The 18,374-nt window shown below is 56.3% G+C and overlaps 1 long non-coding RNA gene across 1 annotated transcript; it reads right to left on the bottom strand.

The window, feature by feature from the left end:
- Positions 1 to 1,483: 1,483 nt before the first annotated feature.
- On the bottom strand, positions 1,484 to 14,826 carry LOC140350586 (uncharacterized). Its single transcript, XR_011925205.1, has 4 exons — positions 14,768 to 14,826; positions 7,115 to 7,184; positions 5,206 to 5,305; positions 1,484 to 1,612 (listed from the first exon to the last, which is right to left on the bottom strand). It is a non-coding gene; the product is annotated as an uncharacterized lncRNA (long non-coding RNA).
- Positions 14,827 to 18,374: the final 3,548 nt, after the last annotated feature.

Genomic DNA, 18,374 nt, shown 5'->3' on the forward strand with positions numbered 1-18,374 from the left:
TCTACTTCCTGTCATGTTCAGCTCTACTTGCTCTATTTCCTGTTATGTACAGCTCTACTTCCTGTCATGTTCAGCTCTACTTCCTGTCATGTTCAGCTCTACTTCCTGTCATGTTCAGCTCTACTTCCTGTCATGTTCAGCTCTACTTCCTGTCATGTTCAGCTCTACTTCCTGTCATGTTCAGCTCTACTTGCTCAACTTCCTGTCATGTTCAGCTCTACTTCCTGTCATGTTCAGCTCTACTTCCTGTCATGTTCAGCTCTACTTCCTGTCATGTTCAGCTCTACTTGCTCAACTTCCTGTCATGTTCAGCTCTACTTCCTGTCATGTTCAGCTCTACTTCCTGTCATGTTCAGCTCTACTTGCTCTACTTCCTGTCATGTTCAGCTCTACTTCCTGTCATGTTCAGCTCTACTTCCTGTCATGTTCAGCTCTACTTGCTCTACTTCCTGTTATGTTCAGCTCTACTTCCTGTCATGTTCAGCTCTACTTGCTCTATTTCCTGTCATGTTCAGCTCTACTTCCTGTCATGTTCAGCTCTACTTCCTGTCATGTTCAGCTCTACTTCCTGTCATGTTCAGCTCTACTTCCTGTCATGTTCAGCTCTACTTGCTCTACTTCCTGTTATGTTCAGCTCTACTTCCTGTCATGTTCAGCTCTACTTCCTGTCATGTTCAGCTCTACTTCCTGTCATGTTCAGCTCTACTTGCTCTACTTCCTGTTATGTTCAGCTCTACTTCCTGTCATGTTCAGCTCTACTTCCTGTCATGTTCAGCTCTACTTCCCGTCATTTTAAAATTGTATTATTTCATTTTCCTTCACAAACTGCAGCTTATGTCAAATATGATAAATGTTTCACACCAGACGACACATCAGAGCTTTCAGTTTGTGAGATTTAAGTCTATGTTTCCGAGACTCCGAGTTTTAAAGGTTAACGAGGTCAGTGTGAGGATTATTAGTATTAATCGGTTTATAATTGTGTTATTATGAAGTAATTATCGTTAACTGCTAACGACGTCTGCCACCTTCAAACAGAGGACACAGGTTCAGTCTGTCAGACCTGGTCCAGGTCCAGGTTCTGGTCCTGGTCCCGGTCCTGGTCCCGTTCTGGTCCCGTTCTGGTCCCGTTCTGGTCCAGGTCCTGGTCCAGGTCCTGGTCCCGGTCTCGGTCCCGGTCCCGCTTGGTCCTGGTCTTGGTCCTGGTCCTGGTCCAGTCCTGGTCCCTGTCCTGGTCCTGGTCCAGTTCTGGTCCTGGTCCTGGTCTGGTCATGGTCCTGGTCCCTGTCCTGGTCCTGGTTCTGGTCCAGTTCTGGTCCTGGTCCTGGTCTTGGTCCTGGTCCTGGTCCAGTCCTGGTCCCTGTCCTGGTCCTGGTTCTGGTCCAGTTCTGGTCCTGGTCCTGGTCTGGTCCTGGTCCTGGTCCCTGTCCTGGTCCTGGTTCTGGTTCTGGTCCAGTTCTGGTCCTGGTCCTGGTCCTGGTCCTACCTTCACAGTCGGTCTGGTCTCCGTGTGCAGAGGCGTATCCATGGCGACAGGTGCACTGGGCTCTGGTCCTCAGGTTTTCACAGTTTGAGTTCAGTCCACAGACAAAACCCTCTGAGCAGAAGTCGTGACCTGCAGATGGACAACGAGAAGACACATGAAGGCCACGCCCAAGCCAACTGACCCTGGTTTAGTCCTGGTTTAGTCCTGGTTTAGTCCTGGTTTAGACCTGGTTTAGACCTGGTTTAGTCCTGGTTTAGACCTGGTTTAGTCCTGGTTTAGTCCTGGTTTAGACCTGGTTTAGACCTGGTTTAGTCCTGGTTTAGACCTGGTTTAGTCCTGGTTTAGTCCTGGTTTAGACCTGGTTTAGACCTGGTTTAGACCTGGTTTAGTCCTGGTTTAGTCCTGGTTTAGACCTGGTTTAGTCCTGGTTTAGACCTGGTTTAGACCTGGTTTAGTCCTGGTTTAGACCTGGTTTAGTCCTGGTTTAGTCCTGGTTTAGACCTGGTTTAGTCCTGGTTTAGTCCTGGTTTAGACCTGGTTTAGTCCTGGTTTAGACCTGGTTTAGTCCTGGTTTAGTCCTGGTTTAGACCTGGTTTAGTCCTGGTTTAGTCCTGGTTTAGTCCTGGTTTAGACCTGGTTTAGACCTGGTTTAGACCTGGTTTAGTCCTGGTTTAGACCTGGTTTAGTCCTGGTTTAGTCCTGGTTTAGACCTGGTTTAGACCTGGTTTAGACCTGGTTTAGTCCTGGTTTAGTCCTGGTTTAGACCTGGTTTAGTCCTGGTTTAGACCTGGTTTAGTCCTGGTTTAGTCCTGGTTTAGACCTGGTTTAGTCCTGGTTTAGTCCTGGTTTAGACCTGGTTTAGACCTGGTTTAGTCCTGGTTTAGTCCTGGTTTAGTCCTGGTTTAGTCCTGGTTTAGACCTGGTTTAGTCCTGATTTAGTCCTGGTTTAGACCTGGTTTAGACCTGGTTTAGACCTGGTTTAGTCCTGGTTTAGTCCTGGTTTAGTCCTGGTTTAGTCCTGGTTTAGTCCTGGTTTAGACCTGGTTTAGTCCTGGTTTAGTCCTGGTTTAGACCTGGTTTAGTCCTGGTTTAGACCTGGTTTAGACCTGGTTTAGACCTGGTTTAGTCCTGGTTTAGACCTGGTTTAGTCCTGGTTTAGTCCTGGTTTAGACCTGGTTTAGACCTGGTTTAGACCTGGTTTAGTCCTGGTTTAGTCCTGGTTTAGTCCTGGTTTAGTCCTGGTTTAGACCTGGTTTAGTCCTGGTTTAGTCCTGGTTTAGACCTGGTTTAGACCTGGTTTAGACCTGGTTTAGTCCTGGTTTAGTCCTGGTTTAGTCCTGGTTTAGACCTGGTTTAGTCCTGGTTTAGTCCTGGTTTAGTCCTGGTTTAGTCCTGGTTTAGACCTGGTTTAGTCCTGGTTTAGTCCTGGTTTAGTCCTGGTTTAGTCCCGGTTTAGTCGTGGCTCTTCTGTTTTGGGACATTTTATATTCAGAGTTCGTCTTCTGTTGAAATTCAAAGTTCGTGCTCAGACTCTCAAGTCCCAGGTTCAGGCCTGATCCAGACTCATCTATAAGCCCCGCCTCTTCACAGAGACAAGCCCCGCCTCTTCACAGAGACAAGTCCCGCCGCTTCACAGAGACAAGCCCCGCCTCTTCACAGGGATAAGCCACGCCTCTTCAGTTTAAAACATGGAACAGACGAGAGTTTAATTCTCATATTTTGTGCTGTTTTTGGATCAAAACAGACGAGTTTTAAATGTGTTTCTCGTTCTGTCGTTATAAATATTCACACGGTTTATTTTTACCACTCACACAGCCGCCTCGTGTCCAGTCCTGTCTCCACCTGCAGCCGCCCCTAAAGCTAGTGTGTGTGAGGGGCGTGGCTAAAGCTAGTGTGTGTGAGGGGCGTGGCTAAAGCTAGTGTGTGTGAGGGGCGTGGCTAAAGCTAGTGTGTGTGAGGGGCGTGGCTAAAGCTAGTGTGTGTGAGGGGCGTGGCTAAAGTTAGCGTGTGTGAGGGGCGTGGCTAAAGCTAATGTGTGTGTGAGGGGCGTGGCTAAAGCTAGTGTGTGTGAGGGGCGTGGCTAAAGCTAGTGTGTGTGAGGGGCGTGGCTAAAGTTAGCGTGTGTGAGGGGCGTGGCTAAAGCTAGCGTGTGTGAGGGGCGTGGCTAAAGCTAGTGTGTGTGAGGGGCGTGGCTAAAGCTAGTGTGTGTGAGGGGCGTGGCTAAAGTTAGTGTGTGTGAGGGGCGTGGCTAAAGCTAGTGTGTGTGAGGGGCGTGGCTAAAGCTAGTGTGTGTGAGGGGCGTGGCTAAAGCTAGTGTGTGTGAGGGGCGTGGCTAAAGCTAGTGTGTGTGAGGGGCGTGGCTAAAGTTAGCGTGTGTGAGGGGCGTGGCTAAAGCTAATGTGTGTGTGAGGGGCGTGGCTAAAGCTAGTGTGTGTGAGGGGCGTGGCTAAAGCTAGTGTGTGTGAGGGGCGTGGCTAAAGTTAGCGTGTGTGAGGGGCGTGGCTAAAGCTAGCGTGTGTGAGGGGCGTGGCTAAAGCTAGTGTGTGTGAGGGGCGTGGCTAAAGCTAGTGTGTGTGAGGGGCGTGGCTAAAGTTAGTGTGTGTGAGGGGCGTGGCTAAAGCTAGTGTGTGTGAGGGGCGTGGCTTAAGCTAGTGTGTGTGAGGGGCGTGGCTAAAGCTAGTGTGTGTGAGGGGCGTGGCTAAAGCTAGCGTGTGTGAGGGGCGTGGCTAAATCTAGTGTGTGTGAGGGGCGTGGCTAAAGCTAGTGTGTGTGAGGGGCGTGGCTAAAGCTAGTGTGTGTGAGGGGCGTGGCTAAAGTTAGTGTGTGTGAGGGGCGTGGCTAAAGTTAGCGTGTGTGAGGGGCGTGGCTAAAGCTAGCGTGTGTGAGGGGCGTGGCTAAAGCTAGCGTGTGTGAGGGGCGTGGCTAAAGCTAGTGTGTGTGAGGGGCGTGGCTAAAGCTAGTGTGTGTGAGGGGCGTGGCTAAAGCTAGTGTGTGTGAGGGGCGTGGCTAAAGCTAGTGTGTGTGAGGGGCGTGGCTTAAGCTAGTGTGTGTGAGGGGCGTGGCTTAAGCTAGTGTGTGTGAGGGGCGTGGCTAAAGCTAGTGTGTGTGAGGGGCGTGGCTAAAGCTAGTGTGTGTGAGGGGCGTGGCTTAAGCTAGTGTGTGTGAGGGGCGTGGCTTAAGCTAGTGTGTGTGAGGGGCGTGGCTTAAGCTAGTGTGTGTGAGGGGCGTGGCGTTTGAAGCTCTCGTCATGTCGTGCTTTGGATCATGTTTTTTGTGATCTATTATATTATCCGGATAAGACACGCCCCCTCTGTCCGAGTGGCCGCTCAGGTGTAGTGCACCTCGGCTTTACACTTCTGAACATGCTCAGAGTTTGTGCTGTTCTGCATCGTGAGCTCGTCGTATCGTGAGTGAAGATCCGGATATTTGCATTTAGAGATCTTAGAGATTAGAGATGGTCATGTCTGCGTTCAGTCCAAACGCAGCAGAAGGATTTTCTTCAGCCGAGCACGTGTTTCCAGAGCGATGCAGGGAGATGCTGGAGCGAGTGACGGATGCAGCGTTTAGAGCGAGCAGATGGAGCTTTGCAGCCTCGTTAGGAGCCAAGAAAGAGGAATAATGCGGAATTACACGAGCGCCAAAGACACAAACCGTTTAGAGTCTCGTTCCGCTCGGTTTAACTTGGATGAGCAGGAGTGTGGGAGGGCATCTGGGTTAGCTACCTGCACAGACGTTGCAGCAGCGTCCTTCTGGAAGAACCCGCTCAGTCGCACTGCAGTTCAGCTCCGGACACGACACGGACACGTTCACCATCTGACCGTCCTGTGGAACCACACGCAACATGTGACAGGCTCAGAGCTCTGTCCCGTGTTCAGTACAACATGTGACAGCTCTGTCCCGTGTTCAGTACAACATGTGACAGCTCTGACCCGTGTTCAGTACAACATGTGACAGCTCTGACCCGTGTTCAGTACAACATGTGACAGCTCTGACCCGTGTTCAGTACAACATGTGACAGCTCTGACCCGTGTTCAGTACAAGATGTGACAGCTCTGACCCGTGTTCAGTACAACATGTGACAGCTCTGTCCCGTGTTCAGTACAACATGTGACAGCTCTGTCCCGTGTTCAGTACAACATGTGACAGCTCTGTCCCGTGTTCAGTACAACATGTGACAGCTCTGTCCCGTGTTCAGTACAACATGTGACAGCTCTGACCCGTGTTCAGTACAACATGTGACAGCTCTGTCCCGTGTTCAGTACAACATGTGACAGCTCTGACCCGTGTTCAGTACAACATGTGACAGCTCTGACCCGTGTTCAGTACAACTTGTGACAGCTCTGTCCCGTGTTCAGTAAAACATGTGACAGCTCTGACCCGTGTTCAGTACAACATGTGACAGCTCTGTCCCGTGTTCAGTACAACATGTGACAGCTCTGTCCCGTGTTCAGTACAATATGTGACAGCTCTGACCCGTGTTCAGTACAACATGTGACAGCTCTGTCCCGTGTTCAGTACAACATGTGACAGGCTCAGAGCTCTGACCCGTGTTCAGTACAACATGTGACAGCTCTGTCCCGTGTTCAGTACAACATGTGACAGCTCTGTCCCGTGTTCAGTACAACATGTGACAGCTCTGTCCCGTGTTCAGTACAACATGTGACAGCTCTGACCCGTGTTCAGTACAACATGTGACAGCTCTGACCCGTGTTCAGTACAACATGTGACAGCTCTGACCCGTGTTCAGTACAACATGTGACAGCTCTGTCCCGTGTTCAGTACAACATGTGACAGCTCTGACCCGTGTTCAGTACAACATGTGACAGCTCTGACCCGTGTTCAGTACAACATGTGACAGCTCTGACCCGTGTTCAGTACAACATGTGACAGCTCTGACCCGTGTTCAGTACAACATGTGACAGCTCTGACCCGTGTTCAGTACAACATGTGACAGCTCTGACCCGTGTTCAGTACAACATGTGACAGCTCTGACCCGTGTTCAGTACAACATGTGACAGCTCTGACCCGTGTTCAGTACAACATGTGACAGCTCTGTCCCGTGTTCAGTACAACATGTGACAGCTCTGACCCGTGTTCAGTACAACATGTGACAGCTCTGACCCGTGTTCAGTACAACATGTGACAGCTCTGACCCGTGTTCAGTACAACATGTGACAGCTCTGTCCCGTGTTTAGTACAACATGTGACAGCTCTGACCCGTGTTCAGTACAACATGTGACAGCTCTGTCCCGTGTTCAGTACAACATGTGACAGCTCTGACCCGTGTTCAGTACAACATGTGACAGCTCTGACCCGTGTTCAGTACAACATGTGACAACTCTGACCCGTGTTCAGTACAACATGTGACAGCTCTGTCCCGTGTTCAGTACAAGATGTGACAGCTCTGACCCGTGTTCAGTACAACATGTGACAGCTCTGACCCGTGTTCAGTACAACATGTGACAGCTCTGACCCGTGTTCAGTACAACATGTGACAGCTCTGACCCGTGTTCAGTACAACATGTGACAGCTCTGTCCCGTGTTCAGTACAACATGTGACAGCTCTGACCCGTGTTCAGGTCTCTAAAGCTCTAAATCTCTGCGTGTTAAAGGAGGTGAAACATGTCTTACTTTACATTCTCTGCAGTCTCCGGACGAGAAGCGCTGTCCTTCTGCGAGCGCCCGCCCAGCGAGCGAGCAGCTGGCTGTGGCAGGAGGAACAGCTCATTAACATAAACACTAATGACATTAAGGCTGTGGCAGGAGGAACAGCTCATTAACATAAACACTAATGACATTAAGGCTGTGGCAGGAGGAACAGCTCATTAACATAAACACTAATGACATTAAGGCTGTGGCAGGAGGAACAGCTCATTAACATAAACACTAATGACATTAAGGCTGTGGCAGGAGGAACAGCTCATTAACATAAACACTAATGACATTAAGGCTGTGGCAGGAGGAACAGCTCATTAACATAAACACTAATGACATTAAGGCTGTGGCAGGAGGAACAGCTCATTAACATAAACACTAATGACATTAAGGCTGTGGCAGGAGGAACAGCTCATTAACATAAACACTAATGACATTAAGGCTGTGGCAGGAGGAACAGCTCATTAACATAAACACTAATGACATTAAGGCTGTGGCAGGAGGAACAGCTCATTAACATAAACACTAATGACATTAAGGCTGTGGCAGGAGGAACAGCTCATTAACATAAACACTAATGACATTAAGGCTGTGGCAGGAGGAACAGCTCATTAACATAAACACTAATGACATTAAGGCTGTGGCAGGAGGAACAGCTCATTAACATAAACACTAATGACATTAAGGCTGTGGCAGGAGGAACAGCTCATTAACATAAACACTAATGACATTAAGGCTGTGGCAGGAGGAACAGCTCATTAACATAAACACTAATGACATTAAGGCTGTGGCAGGAGGAACAGCTCATTAACATAAACACTAATGACATTAAGGCTGTGGCAGGAGGAACAGCTCATTAACATAAACACTAATGACATTAAGGCTGTGGCAGGAGGAACAGCTCATTAACATAAACACTAATGACATTAAGTCTCAGACGTGTTTTCTCTCTCGAGCTTCAAAAGTATAAATAGTGTTTATAAAAGTAAACCAGGACCAGGACCAGGACCAGGACCAGGACCAGGACCAGGACCAGGAGCAGGAGCAGGAGCAGGGACTGGACCAGGACCAGGACCAGGGACTGGACCAGGGACTGGACCAGGACCAGGGACTGGACCAGGACCAGGACCAGGACCAGGACCAGGACCAGGACCAGGACCAGGACCAGGACCAGGACCAGGGACAGGACCAGGACCAGGACCAGGGACTGGACCAGGACCAGGGACAGGACCAGGGACTGGACCAGGACCAGGGACTGGACCAGGACCAGGACCAGGACCAGGGACTGGACCAGGGACTGGACCAGGACCAGGACCAGGGACTGGACCAGGACCAGGGACAGGACCAGGGACTGGACCAGGACCAGGGACTGGACCAGGACCAGGACCAGGACCAGGACCAGGGACTGGACCAGGACCAGGGACTGGACCAGGACCAGGGACAGGACCAGGGACTGGACCAGGACCAGGGACTGGACCAGGACCAGGACCAGGACCAGGACCAGGACCAGGAGCAGGAGCAGGAGCAGGGACTGGACCAGGACCAGGACCAGGGACTGGACCAGGGACTGGACCAGGACCAGGACCAGGGACTGGACCAGGACCAGGACCAGGACCAGGACCAGGACCAGGACCAGGACCAGGACCAGGGACAGGACCAGGACCAGGACCAGGACCAGGGACTGGACCAGGACCAGGACCAGGGACTGGACCAGGACCAGGGACAGGACCAGGGACTGGACCAGGACCAGGGACTGGACCAGGACCAGGACCAGGACCAGGGACTGGACCAGGGACTGGACCAGGACCAGGACCAGGGACAGGACCAGGGACTGGACCAGGACCAGGGACTGGACCAGGACCAGGACCAGGACCAGGGACTGGACCAGGACCAGGGACAGGACCAGGGACTGGACCAGGACCAGGGACTGGACCAGGACCAGGACCAGGGACTGGACCAGGACCAGGGACTGGACCAGGACCAGGACCAGGACCAGGACCAGGACCAGGACCAGGACCAGGACCAGGGACTGGACCAGGACCAGGACCAGGGACTGGACCAGGACCAGGGACAGGACCAGGGACTGGACCAGGACCAGGACCAGGACCAGGGACTGGACCAGGGACTGGACCAGGACCAGGACCAGGGACTGGACCAGGACCAGGGACAGGACCAGGGACTGGACCAGGACCAGGGACTGGACCAGGACCAGGGACAGGACCAGGGACTGGACCAGGACCAGGGACTGGACCAGGACCAGGACCAGGACCAGGACCAGGGGCTGGACCAGGACCAGGGACTGGACCAGGACCAGGGACAGGACCAGGACCAGGGACAGGACCAGGGACAGGACCAGGACCAGGACCAGGGACTGGACCAGGACCAGGGACTGGACCAGGACCAGGACCAGGACCAGGGACTGGACCAGGACCAGGGACTGGACCAGGACCAGGGACAGGACCAGGGACTGGACCAGGGACAGGACCAGGACCAGGACCAGGACCAGGGACTGGACCAGGACCAGGACCAGGACCAGGACCAGGGACTGGACCAGGACCAGGGACAGGACCAGGATCTGGACCAGGACCAGGGACTGGACCAGGACCAGGGACTGGACCAGGACCAGGGACAGGACCAGGACCAGGACCAGGGGCTGGACTAGGACCAGGGACTGGACCAGGACCAGGGACTGGGCCAGGACCAGGACCAGGACCAGGACCAGGGACTGGACCAGGACCAGGGACAGGACCAGGGACTGGACCTGGACCAGGACCAGGGACTGGACCAGGACCAGGGACTGGACCAGGACCAGGACCAGGGACTGGACCAGGACCAGGGACAGGACCAGGGACTGGACCAGGACCAGGACCAGGACCAGGGACTGGACCAGGACCAGGGACTGGACCAGGACCAGGACCAGGACCAGGGACAGGACCCGGGACTGGACCAGGACCAGGACCAGGACCAGGGACTGGACCAGGACCAGGGACTGGACCAGGGACTGGACCAGGACCAGGACCAGGGACAGGACCAGGACCAGGGACAGGACCAGGGACTGGACCAGGACCAGGGACTGGACCAGGACCAGGACCAGGGACTGGACCAGGACCAGGGACAGGACCAGGGACTGGACCAGGACCAGGGACTGGACCAGGACCAGGACCAGGGACTGGACCAGGACCAGGGACAGGACCAGGGACTGGACCAGGACCAGGACCAGGACCAGGGACTGGACCAGGACCAGGGACTGGACCAGGGACTGGACCAGGACCAGGACCAGGGACAGGACCAGGACCAGGGACAGGACCAGGGACTGGACCAGGACCAGGGACTGGACCAGGACCAGGACCAGGGACTGGACCAGGACCAGGGACAGGACCAGGGACTGGACCAGGACCAGGGACAGGACCAGGGACTGGACCAGGACCAGGACCAGGACCAGGGACTGGACCAGGACCAGGGACAGGACCAGGGACTGGACCAGGACCAGGGACTGGACCAGGACCAGGGACAGGACCAGGGACTGGACCAGGACCAGGGACTGGACCAGGACCAGGACCAGGACCAGGACCAGGACCAGGGACTGGACCAGGACCAGGGACAGGACCAGGGACTGGACCAGGACCAGGGACTGGACCAGGACCAGGCCCAGGACCAGGGACTGGACCAGGACCAGGGACTGGACCAGGACCAGGACCAGGGACTGGACCAGGACCAGGGACAGGACCAGGGACTGGACCAGGGACAGGACCAGGACCAGGGACTGGACCAGGACCAGGGACAGGACCAGGGACTGGACCAGGGACAGGACCAGGACCAGGGACTGGACCAGGACCAGGACCAGGACCAGGACCAGGACCAGGGACTGGACCAGGACCAGGGACAGGACCAGGGACTGGACCAGGACCAGGGACTGGACCTGGACCAGGACCAGGACCAGGACCAGGACCAGGACCAAGACCGGGGACTGGACCAGGTCCAGGACCAGGACCAAGACCGGGGACTGGACCAGGACCAGGACCAGGACCAGGGACAGGACCAGGGACTGGACCAGGACCAGGACCAGGACCAGGGACTGGACCAGGACCAGGGACTGGACCAGGACCAGGACCAGGGACAGGACCAGGGACTGGACCAGGGACAGGACCAGGACCAGGGACTGGACCAGGACCAGGACCAGGGACTGGACCAGGACCAGGACCAGGACCAGGAGCAGGAGCAGGAGCAGGGACTGGACCAGGACCAGGACCAGGGACTGGACCAGGGACTGGACCAGGACCAGGGACTGGACCAGGACCAGGACCAGGACCAGGACCAGGACCAGGACCAGGACCAGGACCAGGACCAGGGACAGGACCAGGACCAGGACCAGGACCAGGGACTGGACCAGGACCAGGACCAGGGACTGGACCAGGACCAGGGACAGGACCAGGGACTGGACCAGGACCAGGGACTGGACCAGGACCAGGACCAGGACCAGGGACTGGACCAGGGACTGGACCAGGACCAGGACCAGGGACTGGACCAGGACCAGGGACAGGACCAGGGACTGGACCAGGACCAGGGACTGGACCAGGACCAGGACCAGGACCAGGACCAGGGACTGGACCAGGACCAGGGACTGGACCAGGACCAGGGACAGGACCAGGGACTGGACCAGGACCAGGGACTGGACCAGGACCAGGACCAGGACCAGGACCAGGACCAGGAGCAGGAGCAGGAGCAGGGACTGGACCAGGACCAGGACCAGGGACTGGACCAGGGACTGGACCAGGACCAGGACCAGGGACTGGACCAGGACCAGGACCAGGACCAGGACCAGGACCAGGACCAGGACCAGGACCAGGGACAGGACCAGGACCAGGACCAGGACCAGGGACTGGACCAGGACCAGGACCAGGGACTGGACCAGGACCAGGGACAGGACCAGGGACTGGACCAGGACCAGGGACTGGACCAGGACCAGGACCAGGACCAGGGACTGGACCAGGGACTGGACCAGGACCAGGACCAGGGACAGGACCAGGGACTGGACCAGGACCAGGGACTGGACCAGGACCAGGACCAGGACCAGGGACTGGACCAGGACCAGGGACAGGACCAGGGACTGGACCAGGACCAGGGACTGGACCAGGACCAGGACCAGGGACTGGACCAGGACCAGGGACTGGACCAGGACCAGGACCAGGACCAGGACCAGGACCAGGACCAGGACCAGGACCAGGGACTGGACCAGGACCAGGACCAGGGACTGGACCAGGACCAGGGACAGGACCAGGGACTGGACCAGGACCAGGACCAGGACCAGGGACTGGACCAGGGACTGGACCAGGACCAGGACCAGGGACTGGACCAGGACCAGGGACAGGACCAGGGACTGGACCAGGACCAGGGACTGGACCAGGACCAGGGACAGGACCAGGGACTGGACCAGGACCAGGGACTGGACCAGGACCAGGACCAGGACCAGGACCAGGGGCTGGACCAGGACCAGGGACTGGACCAGGACCAGGGACAGGACCAGGACCAGGGACAGGACCAGGGACAGGACCAGGACCAGGACCAGGGACTGGACCAGGACCAGGGACTGGACCAGGACCAGGGACTGGACCAGGACCAGGACCAGGACCAGGGACTGGACCAGGACCAGGGACTGGACCAGGACCAGGGACAGGACCAGGGACTGGACCAGGGACAGGACCAGGACCAGGACCAGGACCAGGGACTGGACCAGGACCAGGACCAGGACCAGGACCAGGGACTGGACCAGGACCAGGGACAGGACCAGGATCTGGACCAGGACCAGGGACTGGACCAGGACCAGGGACTGGACCAGGACCAGGGACAGGACCAGGACCAGGACCAGGGGCTGGACTAGGACCAGGGACTGGACCAGGACCAGGGACTGGGCCAGGACCAGGACCAGGACCAGGACCAGGGACTGGACCAGGACCAGGGACAGGACCAGGGACTGGACCTGGACCAGGACCAGGGACTGGACCAGGACCAGGGACTGGACCAGGACCAGGACCAGGGACTGGACCAGGACCAGGGACAGGACCAGGGACTGGACCAGGACCAGGACCAGGACCAGGGACTGGACCAGGACCAGGGACTGGACCAGGACCAGGACCAGGACCAGGGACAGGACCCGGGACTGGACCAGGACCAGGACCAGGACCAGGGACTGGACCAGGACCAGGGACTGGACCAGGGACTGGACCAGGACCAGGACCAGGGACAGGACCAGGACCAGGGACAGGACCAGGGACTGGACCAGGACCAGGGACTGGACCAGGACCAGGACCAGGGACTGGACCAGGACCAGGGACAGGACCAGGGACTGGACCAGGACCAGGGACTGGACCAGGACCAGGACCAGGGACTGGACCAGGACCAGGGACAGGACCAGGGACTGGACCAGGACCAGGACCAGGACCAGGGACTGGACCAGGACCAGGGACTGGACCAGGGACTGGACCAGGACCAGGACCAGGGACAGGACCAGGACCAGGGACAGGACCAGGGACTGGACCAGGACCAGGGACTGGACCAGGACCAGGACCAGGGACTGGACCAGGACCAGGGACAGGACCAGGGACTGGACCAGGACCAGGGACTGGACCAGGACCAGGGACAGGACCAGGGACTGGACCAGGACCAGGACCAGGACCAGGGACTGGACCAGGACCAGGGACAGGACCAGGGACTGGACCAGGACCAGGGACTGGACCAGGACCAGGGACAGGACCAGGGACTGGACCAGGACCAGGGACTGGACCAGGACCAGGACCAGGACCAGGACCAGGACCAGGGACTGGACCAGGACCAGGGACAGGACCAGGGACTGGACCAGGACCAGGGACTGGACCAGGACCAGGCCCAGGACCAGGGACTGGACCAGGACCAGGGACTGGACCAGGACCAGGGACAGGACCAGGGACTGGACCAGGGACAGGACCAGGACCAGGGACTGGACCAGGACCAGGGACAGGACCAGGGACTGGACCAGGGACAGGACCAGGACCAGGGACTGGACCAGGACCAGGACCAGGACCAGGACCAGGACCAGGGACTGGACCAGGACCAGGGACAGGACCAGGGACTGGACCAGGACCAGGGACTGGACCTGGACCAGGACCAGGACCAGGACCAGGACCAGGACCAAGACCGGGGACTGGACCAGGTCCAGGACCAGGACCAAGACCGGGGACTGGACCAGGACCAGGACCAGGACCAGGGACAGGACCAGGGACTGGACCAGGACCAGGACCAGGACCAGGGACTGGACCAGGACCAGGGACTGGACCAGGACCAGGACCAGGGACAGGACCAGGGACTGGACCAGGGACAGGACCAGGACCAGGGACTGGACCAGGACCAGGACCAGGGACTGGACCAGGACAAGGACCAGGGACTGGACCAGGACCAGGGACTGGACCAGGACAAGGACCAGGGACTGGACCAGGACCAGGACCAGGACCAGGGACTGGACCAGGGACTGGACCAGGACCAGGGACAGGACCAGGGACTGGACCAGGACCAGGACCAGGACCAGGACCAGGAGGACAGAGGACACACTAACCACTCTGCCACAGGAGGACAGAGGACAGAGGACAGAGCTCATACTCACGTCGACACGTCCTGCAGCAGGCGCCGCTCTGGTGGACGGGGAGCGCGTCTTCAGAGCAGTTTGTGGGACGACAGAAAATCCTACGACATTCCACAACTCCGTCCTACGAAGACAAAGGGACACGTTCAACCAAGACTGAAACCAGACTAAACCAGGTCTAAACCAGGTCTAAACCAGGTCTAAACCATGTCTAAACCAGGACTAAACCAGGACTAAACCAGGTCTAAACCAGACTAAACCAGGTCTAAACCAGGACTAAACCAGGACTAAACCAGACTAAACCAGGTCTAAACCAGGACTAAACCAGGTCTAAACCAGGACTAAAATAAGACTAAACCAGACTAAACCAGGTCTAAACCAGGACTAAAATAAGACTAAACCAGGACTAAACCAGGTCTAAACCAGACTAAACCAGGTCTAAACCAGACTAAACCAGGTCTAAACCAGGACTAAAATAAGACTAAACCAGGTCTAAACCAGGTCTAAACCAGGACTAAAATAAGACTAAACCAGGACTAAAATAAGACTAAACCAGGTCAGATTTATTTGTAAAGCACAATTCAAAGTGCAACAACAGGAAAAAAACGCTTTAAAATCACAAACATTCATTTCTGTTCATTCAGTTTAACCGTTTTTCTGACATGAATCTTACATTTTGTCCGTACTTAGTGGCCCACACTGGCCCACACTGGCCCACACTGGCCCACACTGGCTCACACTGGCCCACACTGGCCCACACTGGCCCACACTGGCCCACACTGGCTCACACTGGCCCACACTGGCCCACACTGGCTCACACTGGCCCACACTGGCCCACACTGGCCCACACTGGCTCACACTGGCTCACAATGGTCCACACTGGCCCACACTGGCCAACACTGGCTCACAATGGCCCACACTGGCCCACACTGGCCCACACTGGCTCACACTGGCCCATACTGGCCCACACTGGCCCACACTGGCTCACACTGGCTCACAATGGTCCACACTGGCCCACACACTGGCCCACAATGGCTCACACTCACACACACTGGCTCACACTGGCCCACACTGGCCCACACTGGCTCACACTGGCCCACACTGGCCCAAACTGGCTCACACTGGCTCACAATGGCCCACACTGGCCCACACTGGCCCACACTGACTCACACTGGCTCACAATGGTCCACACTGGCCCACACACTGGCCCACACTGGCTCACACTCACACACACTGGCCCACACTGGCCCACACTGGCTCACACTGGTCCACACTGGCCCACACTGGCCCACACTGGCCCACACTGACTCACACTGGCTCACACTGGCCCACACTGGCTCACACTGGCCCACACTGGCCCACACTGGCTCACACTGGCTCACACTGGTCCACACTGGCTCACACTGGCTCACACTGGCCCACACTGGCTCACACTGGTCCACACTGGCCCACACTGGCCCACACTGGCTCACACTGGCCCACACTGGTCCACACTGGCTCACACTGGCTCACACTGGTCCACACTGGCTCACACTGGTCCACACTGGCCCACACTGGCTCACACTGGCCCACACTGGCCCACACTGGCTCACACTGGCTCACACTGGTCCACACTGGCTCACACTGGCTCACACTGGCCCACACTGGCTCACACTGGTCCACACTGGCCCACACTGGCTCACACTGGCCCACACTGGTCCACACTGGCTCACACTGGCCCACACTGGTCCACACTGGCCCACACTGGCCCACACTCCAGACACTCTTTCCCATATGTATGTGTGGTTGCCATGGTGACAGGCGTCTCTGTGATGGACACATGTCTTTTAGGTTGATTCTTTCCCATGAGGGACGTCCGTAGACGTCAGCGCACTATCTGCCTCTGCCACGTCTGTGCTGAGCGTGTGGACCTATGACCACCACTCTCTGGGCCACGCCTTTTGGACACAGTCTCAGCTTGACCAGTGGGTGCACCAGGCTCTTCTTTACAGTGTGTGTTCTGACCCTCTCCCCAGACACCTCCTCTGAGGCTTGGACACGGCACAACGGGCCATTGTGTCCAGCGCAATATTTATATGTCCAATTGTAATTGTGTCAAAATAGTAGTTTTATAATTGTAACGAGTTTCTCTAAAGAAAGATTTATATTTGAAGAAATGTGAAGTCAAAACAGTTTAAGACCTAAAAGAGAAGAACCTGTCTCACATCTTCAGAGCAGAACCTGTCTCACATCTTCAGAGCAGAACCTGTCTCACATCTTCAGAGAAGAACCTGTCTCACATCTTCAGAGCAGAACCTGTCTCACATCTTCAGAGCAGAACCTGTCTCACATCTTCAGAGAAGAACCTGTCTCACATCTTCAGAGAAGAACCTGTCTCACATCTTCAGAGCAGAACCTGTCTCACATCTTCAGAGCAGAACCTGTCTCACATCTTCAGAGAAGAACCTGTCTCACATCTTCAGAGAAGAACCTGTCTCACATCTTCAGAGCAGAACCTGTCTCACATCTTCAGAGCAGAACCTGTCTCACATCTTCAGAGCAGAACCTGTCTCACATTGTAGCGGGGCTCTCTCTCAAAAATATGGCGAAGTCAGATTTCAAGTGCTCAGGTGGATTTATTGAGCCAAAACCCAAGTGCAAAAATAGTGCAATAGTGCAAAATATATACAGTGAGCAAAAAGGTCCAAAAATCCAAAAACATATATTTACAGAGTTCCAACTATGAGTTCAACTTTAACTCTTTCTCTTTCTCTCTCTCTCTCTTTTCACTCTCTCTCTCTCACACTGTTTCCTCCTCTGTTGTTGGAGACAGACTCCTCCCACAGCCAAGAGCGGCTCGCCTTTATTCGGAGTAAAATATATATTAGGAGTGAAGGAGGAGTGAGGGAGGAGTGAGGGAGGAGTGAGGGAGGAGTGAGGGAGGAGTGAAGGAGGAGTGAGGGAGGAGTGAGGGAGGAGTGAAGGAGGAGTGAGGGAGGAGTGAGGGAGGAGTGAAGGAGGAGTGAGGGAGGAGTGAGGGAGGAGTGAAGGAGGAGTGAAGGAGGAGTGAGGGAGGAGTGAGGGAGGAGTGAGGGAGGAGTGAGGGAGGAGTGAAGGAGGAGTGAGGGAGGAGTGAGGGAGGAGTGAAGGAGGAGTGAGGGAGGAGTGAGGGAGGAGTGAGGGAGGAGTGAGGGAGGAGTGAAGGAGGAGTGAGGGAGGAGTGAGGGAGGAGTGAAGGAGGAGTGAGGGAGGAGTGAGGGAGGAGTGAAGGAGGAGTGAGGGAGGAGTAAGGGAGGAGTGAGGGAGGAGTGAGGGAGGAGTGAGGGAGGAGTGAGGGAGGAGTGAGGGAGGAGTGAAGGAGGAGTGAGGGAGGAGTGAGGGAGGAGTGAGGGAGGAGTGAGGGAGGAGTGAAGGAGGAGTGAGGGAGGAGTGAGGGAGGAGTGAGGGAGGAGTGAGGGAGGAGTGAAGGAGGAGTGAGGGAGGAGTGAGGGAGGAGTGAGGGAGGAGTGAGGGAGGAGTGAAGGAGGAGTGAGGGAGGAGTGAAGGAGGAGTGAGGGAGGAGTGAGGGAGGAGTGAGGGAGGAGTGAGGGAGGAGTGAGGGAGGAGTGAAGGAGGAGTGAGGGAGGAGTGAGGGAGGAGTGAGGG

Source organism: Eucyclogobius newberryi, unplaced genomic scaffold, assembly GCF_026437365.1.
Source record: "Eucyclogobius newberryi isolate DKJ021-1_F unplaced genomic scaffold, fEucNew1.0.hap1 SCAF_732, whole genome shotgun sequence".
Taxonomy (NCBI): domain Eukaryota; kingdom Metazoa; phylum Chordata; class Actinopteri; order Gobiiformes; family Gobiidae; genus Eucyclogobius; species Eucyclogobius newberryi.